The sequence below is a fragment of the Bos grunniens genome, chromosome 17 (assembly GCF_055505025.1).
Source record: "Bos grunniens cultivar Pamir isolate PY7600 chromosome 17, Bosgru_T2T1.0, whole genome shotgun sequence".
NCBI lineage: Eukaryota > Metazoa > Chordata > Mammalia > Artiodactyla > Bovidae > Bos > Bos grunniens.
Window position 1 is genome coordinate 37,522,520 of NC_141181.1, and position 18,354 is coordinate 37,540,873.

The window sequence follows — 18,354 nt, forward strand, 5'->3', positions numbered from 1 at the left end:
AAACTGATGGAGATGAAAGGAGAAATATTCAGATGACATAATGTATATGTTGAAAATTCCAAGGAATCTGCAAGAAAGGTTCTAGGACTGATAAGTGAATTCAGTGTGGTCATAAGATACAAGATCAATACACAAAAATCAATTGCATTTCTATATATTTACAATGGACCAGTGAAGACTGAAGTTAATGATCCAAAACCATTTAAAATTGTTCCAGAGATAATGAAATATGAGGGATAAATCTAACAACACTTGTATATAATTCATATATAGAAAATAATAAGATATTGAAGAAAAAAATCAAAGGAATCATAAATACTAGAAAAGGCATATTATGTCCATTGATTTAAACACACAGCTGAGTAAAGACATCAGTTCTTAAACTGATCTATAGGGATTTTTTTCTCTGTTGCTGCAGAGGTTTTTTTCTTTTTTCCAATTGATGTGCCTTCATTACGTGGAGGAGCAAATGGCGAATAAATCTATTCTAGCCATGAGAATCCCATGAAAATTATGAAAGGGTAAAAGGTATGACACTAGAAAGTGAGCACCTCACATTGGAAGGTGTCTAATATGCTACTGGGGAAGAGCAGAGGGCAATTACTAATACCTCCAGAAAGAATGAAGCAACTGTACCAATGTGGAAATGAAGCTCAGTCGTGGATGTGTCTGGTGATGAAAGTAAAGTCCAATGCTATAAGAACAATATTGCAAGCCTGGAATGTTAGGTCCATGAATCAGAGTAAATTGGAAGTGGTGAAGCAGGAGATGGCAAGAGTGAATGTCAATATCTCAGGAATCAGTGACCTAAAAAGGAAGGGAATGAGAAAATTTAATTCAAATGATCATTATATCTACTAGTGTAGGGAAGAATCCCTTAGAAGAAATGGAATAGCCCTCATAGTCAACAAAAGAGTCTAAAATTCAGTACTTGAGGGCAAGCTCAAAAACAGCAGAATGAGCTTGGTTCATATTCAAGGCAAACCATTCAACATCACAGAAATCCAAGTCTGAGCCCCAACAACTGATATTGAAAAAGTTGAAGTTGGCTGGTTCTATGAAGACCTGTAAGACTTTCTAGAACTAACACCAAAACAAGATATCCTTTTCCTCATAGGAGATAGGAATACAAAAATAGGAAGACAAGAGATACCTGGAGTAACAGGTAAGTTTGGTTATGAAGCAGAGTAAACGCTAACATGGTTTTGTCAAGAGAAAATACTGGTTATAGCAAACAACCTCTTACAGCAAACAAAAGACTACTCTACACATGGACATCATCAAATGGTCAATACCAAAATCAGATTGATTATATTCTTTGCAGATGATGATGTAAAGCTCTATATAGTCAGCAAAAATAAGACCTGGAGCTGACTATAGCTCATATCATGAGCTCCTTATTGCAAAATTCAGTTTTAAATTGAAAGAAAGAAGGGAAAACCACTAGGCCATTCACATATAATCTAAATCAAATCCCTTATGATTATTCAGTGGAGGTGACAAATAGATTCAAGGAACTATATCTGGTAGCCAGAGTGCCTGAAGAACTACGGATGGAAGGAGGTGACAAATAGATTCAAGGAACTATATCTGGTAGCCAGAGTGCCTGAAGAACTACGGATGGAAGGAGGTGACAAATAGATTCAAGGAACTATATCTGGTAGCCAGAGTGCCTGAAGAACTATGGATGGAAGTTAGCAACACTGTACAGAAGGCAGTGATCAAAACCATCCCAAAGGAAAATGAATGTAAGAAGTCAAAGTGGTTGTCTGAGGAGTCTTTCAAATAGCTGAGGAAAGAAGAGAATTGGAAAGTAAGGAAAACGGAAAGAAACACAATGGAGAGTTTCAGAGAATAGCAAGGAAAGATGAGAAGCTCTATTTAAATGAATAGATCAAAAAAATAGAGGGAAAAAATAGAATGGGAAAGGCTAGAGATCTCTTCAAGAAGATTGGAGAGATTAAGAGAACATTTCAATAAAAGGTTGTGAATAATAAAGGATAAAAATTTTAAGGACCTAAGCAGAAGAGATTAAGAAATGTTGGCAACAATACATAGAAAAACTATACAAAAAAATTCTTAATGACTCAAGTACGATGGTGTAGTCACTCTCCTAGAGCCAGAAAACCTGGTGTGTAAAGTCAAGTGGGCCTTAGAAAGCATTACTACAAATAAAGGAAGTGGAGGTGATAGAATTAGAGCTGAGCTACTAAAAATACTAAAAGATAATGCTGTGATAGTGCTTCACTCAATATGTCAGCAAATTTGGAAAACTCAGGAAGGGCCACAAGATAGGAAAGGGTCAGTTTTCACTCCAGTCCCAAAGAAGGGCAATGCCAAAGAATGTTCAAACTACTGTACAATTGTGCTCATTTCACATTTTTTTTTTTATTCTTCTTTTATTTCTAAATTTTTAAAAGAAAATCCATCCTGAACCCTCCTCCCTCCTCCCTCCCCATACCATCCCTCTGGGTCGTCCCAGTGCAGAATGGCATTGAAACATGTGAAATGTCATGTATGAAACGAGATGCCAGTCCAGGTTCAATGCACGATGCTGGATGCTTGGGACTGGGACTCATTTCACATTTTAGAAAAGTTATTCTCAAAATCCTTCAAGCTAGGTTTCAACAGTGCGTGAAATGGAAACTTCCAGAGGTAAAAGCAGGATTTAGAAAAGGTTGAGGAACCAGAGATCACTGCCAACATAGATTGGATCATAGACAAAGCAAGGGAATTCCAGAAAAATTTATACATCTGCTTCACTGAATATGGGAAAGTCTTTGGCTGTGTGAATCACAAAAAAAAAGAAAAAGAAAAATTATTAAGAAAAGTGAGTACCAGACCACCTACCTGTCTCCTGAGAAACCTATATACAGGTCAAGAAACAACAATTAGAAGTGGATGTGGAACAACAGACTTGTTCAAAATTGGGAAAGGAGTATGGCAAGGCTGTATATTCTCACTATATTTAACTCATATGCAGAGTACATCAAGCAAAATGGCAGGTTTGATGAAGCTCAAGCTGGAATCAAAATTGCCAGGAGAAATATCAACACACTCAGATATGCAGATGATACCACTCTAATGGCAGAAAAAGAAGAGGAACTAAAGAGCCTCTTGATGAAAGAGGAGAGGGAAAAAGCTGGCTTAAAACACAACATTCAAAAAAACAAAGATCGTGGCATCCAGTCCCATCACTTCATGGCAAATAGAAGAGGAAACAGTGACAGATTTTATTTTCTTGGGCTCCAAAATCTCTGAGGATAGAGACCGCAGCTATGAAATTAAAAGATGCTACTTTCTTGGAAGGAAAATTATGATAAACCTAGACAGCATATTAAAAAGCAGAGACATCACTTTGCCAACAATGGCCTGTTTAGTCAAAGCTATAGTTTTTCCAGTATTCATGTATGGATGTGAGAATTGGACCATAAAGAAGGCTGACCACCAAAGAACTGATGTTTTCGAACTGTGGTGCTGGGGAAGACTCTTGAGAGTCCCTTGGACAGCAAGCAGATCAAACCAGTCAATCTTAAAGGAAATCAGCCTTGAATATTTATTGAAAGGACTGATGCTGAAGCCAAAGCTCTAAACTTTTGCCATCTATGGGAAAAGACAACACATTGGAAATGATCCTGATGCTGGGAAAGATTAAAGGCAAAAGGAGGGCAGCAGAGGATGAGGTGGTTAGATAGCATCACGACTCAATTGACATGAATTTGAGCAAACTCTAGTAGATAGTGGTGGACAGAGAAGGCTGGCAAGCTGCAATCTATGGGGTCACAAAGAGTGAACCAGGACTTAGCGACTGACAAACAGCAGTCTTCATTTATAACTTTGTATGTTTTATTTGTACAGCATTATATTTTGACTTTCTACGTTATAGTGTGTTGATGTTGTTATTCAGTTGCTCAACTATTTGCACCACAGTTAGAAAGCATATATTTTTGGGCGCTAAGCCTCCTTTATTGTCAAGTTCTCACATCTATACATGAATACTAGCAAAACTATAGCTTTGACTATACAGATCTTTGTGGGCAAAGTGATGTTTCTGCTTTTTAATATGCTGTCTGTGTTTGTCATAGCTTTCCTTCCAAAGAGCAAGTGTCTTTTGATTTCATGTCTGCAGTCACTATCCACTGTGATTTTAGAGCCTAAGTAAATAAAATCTATCACTGTTTCCATTTTTTCTCCATCTATTTGCCATGACATAATAGGACCAAATGCCATGATCTTCGTTTTTTGAATGTTGAGTTTTAAGCCAGATTTTTCAGTCTCCTCTTTCACCTTCATCTAGAGGCTCTTTAGTTCCTCTTCCCTTTCTGCCAGTAGAGTGGTGTCATCTGCATATCTGAGGTTATTCATGTTTCTCCTGGCATCTTGATTCCAACTTGAGCTTCATTCAGCTTGGCATTTTGCATGATGCAGTCTGCATATAAGTTAAACAAGCAGGGTGACAGTATTCAGCCTTGACATAGTCCTTTCCCAATTGGTGTCAGTTGTTTCATGACCTGTTCTAACTTTTGCTCCTTTATCTGCATGCAGGTTTCTCAGAAGGCAGGTAAGATGGTCTGGTATTTCCATATCTTCAAGAATTTTCCATAGTTTGTTGTAATGTATATAGTCAAATGATTTAGTGTAGTCAATGAAGCAGAAGTAGATGTTTTTCTGGAATTCCTTCACTTTTTCTATGATCAACAGCTTTTTCACAATTTGATCTCTGGTTCCTCTTTCTTTTCTAGATCCAGTTTGTACATCTGGAAGTTCTCATTACACATACTGTTGAAGCCTAGTTTGGAGGATTTTAAGCATTACCTTGCTAGCATACAAAATAAGAGCAACTGTGCAGTAGTTTTTACATTCTTTGGCATTTCCCTACTTTGGACTGGAATGAAAACTGATCTTTTCCAGTCCTGTGGCCACCGCTAAGTTTTCCAAATTTGCTGGAATATTGAGAGCAGCACTTTAACAGCATCATCTTTTAAGATTTGAAATAGCTCAGCTGGAATTCCATCACTTCCACTAGCTTTGCTCATAGTAATGCTTCTTAAGGCCCACTTGACTTCACACTCCACAATGTCTGGCTCTAGATAAATAATTATACCATCGTGGTTATCCATGTCATTAAGACTTTTTTTGTACAGTTCTTCTCTATATTTTTGCCACCTCTTCTTACTGTCTTATGTTTCTGTTAGATCCATATCATTTCTGCCCTTTATTATGACCATCTTTGCATGAAATATTCCCTTGGTATCTCTCTTTAATTTTTTTGAAGAGATTTTTAGTCTTTCCCATTGTATTGTTTTTCTCTATTTCTTTGCATTGTTCACTTAAGAAGGCTTTCTTATCTCTCCTTGCTATACTATTCTCCTGCACTATAGTGTGCTCACCACCAAAAGTTCCAACCAGAAAATCAACAAGCTTTTAAGGAAAATCAACGAGCTGGTAAGGATTTATCAAAATCGAATGATTCATACATTGCTTATTTGAATGTGAAGTTGTAAATTAAGTTAAGAAAAGAATTTAACAGTAATAAAACTAAAAATCATCTCAATGTAGACAAATTTATGTCTACATAAAAATGATCTAAATGTAGACAAATTTATTTTTTAAATTTTGTGGAAATTCCTTAAGATAGATTTTTTTTAAAGACAGTAAAAGAAAATAAAGTGAGAAGAAACATTCTTCTAAACATGAAGGCTTATTCTATGTCTAGAGGAATCAAGGCAGTGTGGTTCTGCTGAAGAGAAAGATTTAGATCAGTGTAACAGAATAGATAAACTAAAATTATTTCAAAAAGTGGTTCTGGTGCAATTGGACAACTCAAGGCAAAAATTAACCTACACATTGATCTGACACTTTATACAAAAATACATAATGGATAATGGATTAAATATAAAACATAATACTAAAAACATAAGGCATTTAGAAAAAGTGTAAGAGAAAACATGTGTGGCAAAATGTCTTACACTTGACATCAAAAGCATGATCCATAAAAGGAAAAATAGATAAATTGAAAGCATCAAAATTAAAGGTTTTCTTTGCAATAAGCTTCCCTGGGTTTGATCCCTGGGTTGGGAAGATCCTCTGGAGAAGGAAATGGCAACCCACTCCAGCACTCTTGCCTAGAAAATCCCACGAACGGAGAAGTGTGGTGGGCTATAGTCCATGGGGTCGCAAAGAGTCAGACCCGACTGAACGACTTCACTTTCACTTTCTTTGCAATAAATCCTGAGATTAAAAGAAAAAAAAGTTACAGATTAGGAGAAAACACAAATCCCACATTTAACACAGGATTCATATGTATAATGTGTAAAGAATGTGTAATTTCAGTATTAATAAAACAAATAATGCAGTTAGAAAGCAAGCAAAAGATATGAACAGATATTTCACTGAAGAAAATATGTGGATGACAAATAAACATATGGAAAAAACTTCACTATTATTACCCTTTAGAATAATAGAAATTAAAATCATAATATGTTATCATTATACAAACATCAGAATGGCTAAAAATAGTGATAAAGCCAAAAGCTGGTAAGGATTTATCAAAATTGAATGATTCATACATTGCTTATTTGAATGTGAAGTTGTAAATTAAGAAAAGAATTTAACAGTAATAAAACTAAAAATGATCTCAATTACCCAGGATTTGTACTCTTGGCCTTTTCTTTCAAAGAACTGAAAGCTTTTAACATGTAGAAACCTGTACGTGAAATTTCATATAAATTTTATTTTTAATTGGCAAAAACAGAAAACTTCTTTAATATTCTCCAGTGAATGAATGATTCAGTGAATTGTAGAACCTTCATATCATGGAATATTTCTCAGCAATAATAAGAATTTAACTACTGATACACACAACTTAGATGAGCTTCAAGAAAATTAAGCTCAGTGTAAAAAGCCTATGAAGAACAAAAGTTGCATGATTTCATTTATATAACATTTGTTAAATAACCTGATTGCATAGATGATGATGGATCTTGATGACCACAGTATAATAGGGAAGAGCAAATTTCACTCAATACCGTATCCATTTATTTTACTTTAACATTTGTATTCCTTTGCTTTTGCTACAAGAATGTTGGCTTTAACCTGAAATATACTTGATAGTCCATTCTCAAGGCTCTGACTTTTAAAGGTGTAACACATTTCCATTCATATAGAGATAAAAAGTGCAAAATAAAAAGTAAAATTTTTCTTAATTGAGGTTTACAGGAACCTTGTGACCTAACCCATGTGGACAGCTATAAGAACAAAGGATTCCAACACCAGGAAGCTTGAAATAACCAACCACACCCCCTCTCCTTTTAGGATAAAAGGAGATTTAATTCTAACCCAGGTAAGATGGTTTGTTGAGACACAGGTCTACCATCTACTCAGTATGCAGGCTTTCTAAATAAAGCCCCTGTTCCTTGCCCCAAGAACTTGTCTCTTGATTTATGGGTTTATCCTTCAACAAGCAATATGAACATGGACTTGGTAATAATGGTAGAGGGTAAGGTGAAGTAGATGTGGCTATAACACAAGGGAGGCTTGTTACGGTACAGTTAAATATCCTTGTGATGGTGGCTACACTAAGCTACACATATATAAAATCATATAGAACTACACACACACACACATCCATGTCTAACTGCTAAATTCGGAAGAAATTCTACAGTTTGAATTACGGTAATTTCCTGGTTTCAATATTGTACTGTAGCATTCTAGATGTTAAATCTTGTGAAGTCTAGATGAAGAGTATGAAGGGCCTTCTTGAATATATATTTGTGATTTCTTGTGAACCTATAATTATTTCAAAATGGATGTTTCGAAATTTTTACTGAAATTGAGTACTGCATGTGTACATGCTAAGTCACTTCATCACGCCCAGCTCTTTGTGACCTTATGGATGGTAGCCCACCTGGCTTCTGTGCCCATGTCCAGGCAGGGATATTGGAGTGGGATGCCATACCCTCCTCCATGGGATCTTCCCAGGGACTGAACCCACATCTCGTATGTCTCTGGCATTGGCAGGCAGGTTCTAAAGTACTACTAATGCCCATTTTTATGGATGTGGTAAATAAGAACTATATATTTGTCAGTTATGGAAAATATAGTTAATAATCCATCCAGCTCTAGGGACTCATATTTTGTGATGTCACCTTGGTGAGTCAATATGTTGCTAGAGGAGCAGAAACAAAGGCAAGGAGTTGTGTGGTATTTACATTATGATTTAAAACATATTTTAAAATACCAAAGTCAAATATATTAAGTTGAAGAAACTTTCAGAAATACTTAATTTGATATGAAAACACAACCATCAGCAAAGAGGATCTTCAGTCCTGTAATGTCCTAAAGAACATTTTGCACTGATGGAAAGTTCTACATCTTCATTTGCCCAATAAAGAACCATGAGCCACCTGTGGTTAGTGGATACCTGAAATGTGGCTACTATGACTGAGGACCAGAACTGGTAATTTAATTTAGTTAATTTAAATCTCAGTGTCAACTACATGTGTCTAGTGTCTACACATTTGACAGAAATAGTCCTTCAAAGTTCTAGTTTGAAAACCATTAACAAATGTATTGAAAACAATACTTTTGATGCAATGCATGGGATATATGGTTTCTCATTTGCAATTTTACTCTTACCACTTTTTATCTATGTGATCCTTATTAGCCCATAATCTTTTTAGAAAGGTTTACTTATCTTTAAAAGGAAAGAATTAGAACACTTTCAGGTCCCATGTTTCTATATATTATCTCAGTTCCCGCTGTTACTGTTTTACTTAAAATATTTATGTCTGCCAGTACCTCCTGGCGTCCCATTTTCCCTGTCTCAGTTGGTTCCTACAGATAATACTATTCAACACAAATCAGATTGAAGCCCAAGGGACTAGAGAATGAAGTTTCCCTGTGGTTCAGAAGCTGTGCTGTGTTAGAAGTGGCACTTTTCTAAACCAATTCATGGAATCACAGAGATGTGAATGCACTTTCTCTCTAGGAACTCTCATCCTCTGAGAGAGACTGACAGGAAGTGGGTGGCAGAAAACTGTCAAACAACATGGGTTTGCAGTGAATTCCTCAAATGTTGGGATTATAGAATGGTAAACATTTTTAAAAATCAAATAAATTTCATTATATTCTTTTGGTGGAGTTTAGTAAGAGAGCTCAGAACTCTGAGCTAACTCAGTCCTGGAGTCAGTTATAGCTCAGGACTAGGGATTCAGAAGATTGGAATTCTAGTCTAAGCCATATTATAGTGAGCTACCTGGCCTTGGAAAATCATTCCATTCAGTTGTAGGAATTAGTTCCTCTGAATTTCTGTCTTCACATCTGTAAAATTAAAGGACTGGGCCAAATAATTTTTAATACTTTTTAAATTCAAAGTTTTGAAGTTCCTTTAGCCCAAATCTGAAGGAGGAAAAAAAAAAGTGTGCAAATAAACAATTTATCATGAGAGATACAGGATATGAATATCAAAGCACACTTTACAAATTTACGGATATTAAGGATTGGATAATTTACCATCTATAATAATTAGAGGATGTATTTACATTTGATATATATTGAGAAGACTATTATGTCTTATTTCTTTTAAGTATTTGGACACTAAATCTTCCCAACCCAGGGATCAAACCCACGTCTCCCACATTTCAGGCAGAATCTTTACCAGCTGGGCCTGAAAATACTGGAGTAGGTAGTCTATCCCTTCTCCAGTGGATCTTCCCAACCCAGGAATCTCCTGCCATAGTAGGCAGATTCTTTACCAACCAAGCTATCAGAAAAGCCCAAATGTAAGGCCAGAAACTATAAAGCTCCTAGACGATAACATAAGAATAAATCACAGCATGATCCTCTCTGACACACTTCCTAGAATAATGAAAATAAAAACAAAAATAAACAAGTGGGACATAAATTTAAAAGCTTTTGCACTGAAAAGGAAATAATAAATAAGGTGAAAAGACAGCTCTGAGAATGAGAGAAAAATAATAGCAAATTAATCAACTAAGGATTAACCTCCAAAATACACAAGCAGCTTATACAACTCAATACCAAAAAAACAAACAACCCAATCAGAAAGTGGGCAAAAGACCTAAACAGACATTTCTCCAAAGAAGGCATACAGATGGCTAACAAATACATGAAAATATGCTCAACATTGCTCCTTATTAGAGAAATGCAAGTCAAAACTACAATGAGATACAACCTCACACTAGTCAGAATGGCCATCATCAAAAAGTCTATAAACAATAAATGCTGTAGAGGGTGTGGAGAAAAGGGAACCCTCTTGCATTGCAGGTGGGAATGTAAATTGATATAGCCACTGTGGAAGACAGTATCAGATCAGATCAGTCGCTCAGTCGTGTCCGACTCTTTACGACCCCATGAATCACAGCACGCCAGGCCTCCCTGTCCATCACCAACTCCCGGAGTTCACTCAGACTCACATCCATCGAGTCAGTGATGCCATCCAGCCATCTCATCCTCTGTCGTCCCCTTCTCCTCCTGCCCCCAATCCCTCCCAGCATCAGAGTCTTTTCCAATGAGTCAGCTCTTCACATGAGGTGGCCAAAGAACTGGAGTTTCAGCTTTAGCATCATTCCTTCCAAAGAAATCCCAGGGCTGATCTCCTTCAGAATGGACTGGTTGGATCTCCTTGCAGTCCAAGGGACTCTCAAGAGTCTTCTCCAACACCACAGTTCAAAAGCATCAATTCTTAGGTGCTCAGCCTGCTTCACAGTCCAACTCTCACATCCATACATGACCACAAGAAAAACCATAGCCTTGACTAGATGAACCTTTGTTGGCAAAGTAATGTCTCTGCTTTTGAATATGCTCTCTAGGTTGGTCATAACTTTCCCTCCAAGAAGTAAGCATCTTTTGATTTCATGGCTGCAGTCAGTATAGAGATTCCTTAAACAAGAAAGGAAAAAAGAAAGAAAGTGGTCATTCAGTTGTGTTTGACTCTTTGCAACCCCATGGACTATAGCCTATCAGGCTCCTCCATCCATGGGGTTTCCCAGGCAAGAGTACTGGAGTAGGTTGCCATTTCCTTCTCCACAGGATCTTCCTGACCCAGGGATAGAACCCATGTCTCCCTCATTACAGGCAGATGCTTTACCATCTGAGCCACCAGGGAAGTGTATTCCTTAAAAAAACTAGGAATAAAACCACCATATGACCCAGCAATCCCACTACTGGGCATATACCTTGAGAAAACAATAAATGAAAAAGACACAAATACCCCAATGTTTATTGCAGCACTATTTACAATATCTAGGACATGGAAGCAACCTAGGTGTCTATCAACAGATGAATGGATAAATAAATCATGGTACATACATTAAATGGAATGTTACTCAGCCATAAAAAGAAAGACATTTGAGTCAGTTCTAATGAGATAGATGAACCTAGAGCCTACTGTACAGAGTGAAGTAAGCCAGAAAGAGAGAAATATATATTGTATATTAATGCATATATGTGTAATCTAGAAAGATAGCATGGAAGAATCTATTTACAGGGCAGCACTGGAGATGCAGACATAGAAAGTAGACTTGTAGATGCAGTGGGGGAAGGAGATGGAGGGACGAATTGAAAGAGTAACATTGAAACACGTATATTACCATATGTAACATAGATACATAGTGGGAATTTGCTATATGATGCAGGGAGCTGAAACCCAGTGCTCTGTGACAACTTAGAGGGGTGGGATGATGTGGAAGGTGGGAGGGAGGTTGTATTGCTCTTCATTCTGTTCGTGTCGTCAGTTGTTTGCTGTTCACACGTGAAGAGCCGTAGTAGCTGCAGACACGTTTATTCTCTTCTAGCTGGCACAGCAGCCATAGCAGAAGACATGACACAGCATAACCGCACATAACCTCTCTCCTGGCTGACACAGCAGCCGTAACAGTTTTCTCTCCTGGCTGATGCAGCAGCTGTAGTAGTATTCATGCTACTTCAGGAATTTTCATGCTAATTCATGTATTTTCTCTCCTCTCCTGTCTGACCCAACAATCACAGCCATGACACAGCATTAATTCCCTCTGCTTTCTGGGTGGAGCTAGGTGTGCCTCACACAGTAACCTGTGACCAAGTGAGGACCTCCTGATGCACATATGCAGTGCTACAAATGATCTCAGTTCCATTGTCATCATTTACAAAACATGGGGCAAGAGACCCTAAATATGCCATCTTGGCTAATTTACTCTCTTCCCACAGAGGTTCAAGAGGGAAGACACACAGGTATGATCTATGGCTGGTTCATGTTGTTGTATGGCAGAAACTAATGCAATACTGCAAAGCAATTATCCTCCAGTTTAAAAAAAAAAGTGGAAAAAAAGTATATGGACATTCAATAATCAACTCAGTTTCAGTACAATGGTTCTTTCCAACTAGAGGAGGAATTGCCAAGAGTTACCTATTTTGAGGAGATTTAATGAAGTAACAACAGTGCATCGTTTACTTGCAGAGATTAGAACAAGCTCTATTTGATCTGGCATGATATCTGCTTTACTGAGAAAGTTTCTCAGGATTTAGTTCAATTACATTAATAAATGTGTGCTCTCTGAATCAGATACTGTGCACCACCAGGAAACAAAGACAGATGATATACTACTGTTGTCCATAAGAAGTTTCCAATCCAGTGAGGACTAAACCATCAGATAAAACGAATATTTTGAAGTTGTTGTTTGGCAACTTCTTGTCTTTTGTCAATTTGATTGTTTGTATCTGTGTTTTGCCACACTGCTAGTTTGGGAACTAGTCAAGAAGGTGTTATGTGAGTGTGATGTTACTGTTACATAGCAGCATAGCTTTTCCCAAATTGGTAAATATTTACTTTAGGAATAAATGGGCATTGCATATGTGAGCAACCTGACATTTTTAGCAGACTTCTCTGTGTCCATAGCTAAACTGACCTTCTAATTTTCAAATTCTACTTTTTCTATGCTACTTTTACTCTTTGATTCATTTATTTATGAAATATTTATTAAGTACCAGCTATTACTAGCCTCTGCTCTAGGTATTGGTTTTATAAAAAGCAAGCAAGCAAAGATTCTTCTTGAAAGGAGGCTTACTTTCTAGTGAGGGGGAGGCAGGGAGCCAAGAGAACAAAATTCTTCTCTCCTAAATCTTTAAATCTTGGTCTTATGTCTACTGTTATTCTTAGTGATTTCAAAAGCTGTGTTTTAGCCAATTCCCATTTCTATTTTCTGTGCTTTGTTATTTATTCCTCTCCAGGTGATTCTCTCATCCCTCCCCTTTAATCTCTGCAGTTCTCAATCATAGTGTACAGGATTTTCTGGGGAAAAAGAAATGTCACTTGTACACAAACATACTGAGTTAAGTTAAAACTAGTTAGAGAGAAGACACAAAATTTCACAGAGCTAGCCTAGGGACTTTTACCCAGAGTTGCCAGTGATGAAGCTGAATCTCTCCAAAGAAGTTCTTCTCCTGAGTTTATGATCAATCTCTCTATCCAAAACTTTACTTCCTTTCTTTTCCTGAACGTGTTCTCGAGGAGTATCAAAGAAAAGAGGGGATAGAAACCATGTACAAGCTGATGTGTCCCTGTCCTTTGAAGAAAAAGTAAAAAGGATTTGCTTTTAGTCTCTAGGGCCTCTCTTGCATCTCTTAATGCTGCTTCAGAGCTGAAGATTAGGAATGTGAAGATATAGAAAAAAAGAATAGCTGTTGGGCTGGGAAACTGGTAACAATTTAGAATAAATTGACCATGTGGCAGAATCACCAAACTCCCAGTTCCCTGAAAGATACATAAAGACATGACACATTTCTAAATTGTTTTTACAAGAAGCCAACTCCAACCAGGTGAAAACTGCTGACCACAAGAACATAAACAGGAGAGCAGCTGAAACCAGAAGACTGACATTACTTGGAACTTTACCTTGATGCCAACCAATCCAAGAATTGTGTATGAGATGATCATACCTTCTGCAGCCCTCTCCCTCACACTGCTTTTAAAACCATTGGAAAGTTGGGGACTTTTTGATTATGAGTTCCCATTCTCTTTACCTGGCAGCTGCAGTAAATAGTGTACATTCCTTTACCACAGCCTGGTGTCAGTAGATTGGCTTTACTGCATGTGGGCAAGTGGACCCAAGTCTGATTTGGTAACAATGCCATGCTCTTTTTATCAAGCTTGGCATGCTGCCCTCAAAACACTCAAAGTCACTGAGCATCTTCTAAGAAGAAATTTTATTTCCTAGTTTATTAAAATTATCAGACAATAATAAAACTTTTCACTCTATACTTAATTTTTACAAATCATAGCATAAATGAGTCAATACAATACAAATAATTTGATCACATATGATAGGTTTGGCAATTTTATGTTTAACAAGTTTATTTTTAAAATTTGAGTACTAAGCATAGGCTATGTGATTACCTAAGGGGCTGAGATCCAGATGCCCAGAAACTTGTATGTGACTCTTGTAACTCTGCAATTCTGAGTTCAAGAACACACTTGTGCCACAATAGGGAAGGACATTTATAGTCTATGGCAAGTTAATCATTAAAACGTTTTGCCTATAAGCTTAGATTAGACATAATGGCCCATCTCTGGGAACCCTGTTTCCCACGTAGGATTGAGGAGGAGGATTAAGCTAAAATACCTTTGTTTAGCTCACAGGAAACATCCTGACTAGGCCCACCTGTGAATGACTACAGGGAAGAAATTAACACATCCCACTCTGAGGCTGATGGGGACCAGGAAGTGTTTGATTTTACTCTCTCCTCCTTTAGTACAACAGAAATTTGAATCATAATGCAGGTCAGATGGGTCTTTGGAACACTGGTCTACCATCTTCTTGGCCTGCTGGTTTTCCAAATAAACTTACTATTTCTTGCTCCAACAACTCATCTCTTGATGTATTCATGCGAGCAGTATGAGCTTGGACTCAGTAACAGTGCTCTGCTTTATTAGTCCGGGAGGCTTCAGCTGACACCTGAGGATCGATCGTGTTCCTGACTCTTTTCTGTGGATTCCCTCACTCTGTTGGCATTTCGTATATAGCACTATCCAAGGCTGAGACTAATGAGAGAGGCACAGCCTACTTCAGATCTCACTAGGTGTTATTGTAAAAAGTTTCTTCATGTTTTGTGTAAGACCTTATGGAAAGACCTGAACAAACATTTTGTCCAACATGATACAATGACTCTAGCCTTTTAGATATAAAGATGAGTTTCAATGGCTCAGTTGAACATACTAGTGATATGATATGACCTTCTCTCTCATATTATTATTTCCTGGAGCACATGAGGATTTTTAAGTTCAAGAACTTTATACTACTATCTCTTAGAAAGAAAGCAGCTTCTCTCTGTCATATATTCTGACTGCACACACTTATATATAAGCAGTTTAAATGCATTTCTATGGAAATCATAGGCCATTTGGGGCAAATTTTGGTGGAAAGATACCAAGGTGATAAAGAGAGTAGAGGTGGGGAGTACCTTGTAATGCTTGGTTGAACTGATCCTCTTCTATGACTCAGACATTAAGATGCTGCTTCTGCTGCTGCTGCCAAGTCACTTCAGTCGTGTCTGACTCTGTGCGACCCCATAGACGGCAGCCCACCAGTCTCTCCCGTCCCTGGGATTCTCCAGGCAAGAACACTGGAGTGGGTTGCCATTTCCTTCTCCAATGCATGAAAGTGGAAAGTGAAAAGTGAAAATGAAGTCACTCAGTCACATCTGACTCTTATCGACCCCATGGATTGCAGCCCACCAGGCTCCTCCGTCCATGGGATTTTCCAGGCAAGAGTACTGGAGTGGGTTGCCACTGCCTTTTCTAGACATTAAGATATGTAATGACAAATAGAATTTCCAGTAGAGTATGAAGAACTTACGTCTTAGGGGCCTGGCTCATTAGATTATATTAGACTTTGTAAAGAAAAAAAACAAAAACAACTGCATTTCCCTGGTGATTTCTCTGGAGAAGACTAAGACAACAGAAGTTGCAAGAACGCTATGGAAGAGGATTCTGGGTTCTATGGATTAATATTAGTTCAAAATATAGACAAAAGCTTTGCTGTAATGCTGAATGGATGTGAGCTGGTAGTGGTGAACAGTCACGGATAAAGGAGAAGCTAAAAATATTTAACATGAGCTCTGTTCTATGACATGCTGAGATTATAATCTGGGGATGTGGGAACTATAACCAAAAGCTAAGACCTGGCTGACATGCTGAGTGCCTGATTTCCTTTCAGGTTTAAGAGGACATGCTTAGTAGAAAATTTCAATCTCACTAAAGCTAAAACCAGTGGGAAATTTGAAACAGTAATGGCTCTCAGGAAGACCTCAGGAAGTATACTTTCTATTTTTAAAAAATGGTATTTATAAAGGATTTAGGTATATAAGAGTAGTAACAAACACTGATATAGTGCTTGGTATTTATGGGCACTCCTTTACATGCTTGAAGTATTTTAACTGTTTTAATGTTCATGGCAACACTATGAAGTAGATACAGTTGAAACTCACTTTCTTGATTAGGGAAAATGAAGTACAAGGAATTTAAGGAACTTGGCCAAAGTCATACAGCTCCTAAGAAGTGAGGCTAGAGTAAGAATCCTGAATGTCTGGCTCTAGAGTCCACATACTTTTAATCTCTGAGCAGTAGAAGCTCAGTTTGCTGGAAGAGAATGATGTGCTGGTACTGACCTTGTTCCTGCTAATTTTTCCAACTCTGTTACAGAAGACAGTTGGGAGAGTTTGCATTTACTTGGGAAAAAGATCCAGTACACCACTAGCATGTTGCCCTAGAAAAAGGTAGATTCAATTTTAATTGTATTAATATTGCAGAAGAGAATGTAATCTGTCATGGCAGGTCATGACACTCACCACCTGTACTCTGATAAATGGTGTTGACATCACGTTCGAACCAGTAGAGAAATGATTTCTCAATCTGAGAAGGCACATGAGATACTAAGATGGGCTGCTAAAAAAGAAAGAAAGTAGCATCATGATTGCTTCTAAGTCTGTCCTAAGGTGACATATCAAAGGATAAAATTATTTGGATTAGGATGGAACTATATTCTTAAACTGTAAGGAATTTGGAAATACATATGTCAAATCACTTATAAAAAGAGTGTTTCTGAAATAGTTTATAAAGCTTCCTCATTTCTCTGTGATATTTAGTGTCAGCTACAGGGACTTACACAGAGACTGCAGCACCCACAGTTTGTAGACACAGTGACCCTTATTTCCAGATATTATCTTCTACTCTCTGTCAAAGATGGTTACTAGCCTGATGTTTGATGCAGATCGAGACTGGTTCCATTAAGAGAGGCTGGGACCTGCGACCCTTTGGTGTAGTGCTTGCACCTGGACAAATATCTCTTTGAGCAACAAAATACAAACTATGAGGGACTAAAAATAACTGCACACATGTACAGTTGGGGCAAATTATGGACACTGAGATACAAAAACACCAGAAGAGCCCAACTGCTACTTGACACAAAAGCAGGGTACTGCACATGCCCCCTGCACTCAGCACCACCTACTGCTGCTGCTGCTGCTGCTAAGTCACTTCAGTCGTGTCTGACTCTGTGCAACCCCACAGACGGCAGCCCACCAGGCTTCCACATCCCTGGGATTCTCCAGGCAAGAATACTGGAGTGGGTTGCCATTTCCTTCTCCAATGCATGAAAGTAAAAAGTGAAAGTGAAGTCATTCAGTCGTGTCCAACTCTTAGCGACCCCATGGACTGCAGCCTACCAGGCTCCTCTGTCCATAGATTTTCCAGGCAAGAGTACTGGAGTGAGGTGCCATTGCCTTCTCCGCAACACCACCTAAGGGGTGGACAAACCACCTAAGCCACTCCTCGGGCCTGAACCTTGGACCTACCACTACCCTCATCCCATAAAAAGAACAAACTTGTCCCACCCTCACTGACCAAACTAACAAGGGAAACTGTTACTTGTTCTCGCTTCCGCCTGCTGCACCAGGGGCCCTAATAAAGCCTTATCTGAATTTCCTGTGTGATCTCTTGTCAATTTCTATTAATTAAGAAGACCAAGAACCCTGTCTGGTAACACCATTACTGAAGACTACTCAAATAACTCTATGAAGAGGTCCCAATGCTACTTTAGGCAATATCAAAGATACATTTAAACAGGAAGGACCCTGCTCAACAAAACTGGTTGTTTACACTGAAAGAATACACACTATAATATAATTTAAGAAAGAGAAGCAGATAAGGAATGTAAAATTTCTAAGAAAGTGTAGGTGGATACTTCTCTCAGGCCCCATCACTCCTTATCCTCCTACGCCCAGGGCAGATAAGCCATGTGGACTGCATCAGCCACTCCCCATCTCTCTGGTATCCCCCTGAGAGCACCAGAATACCATATA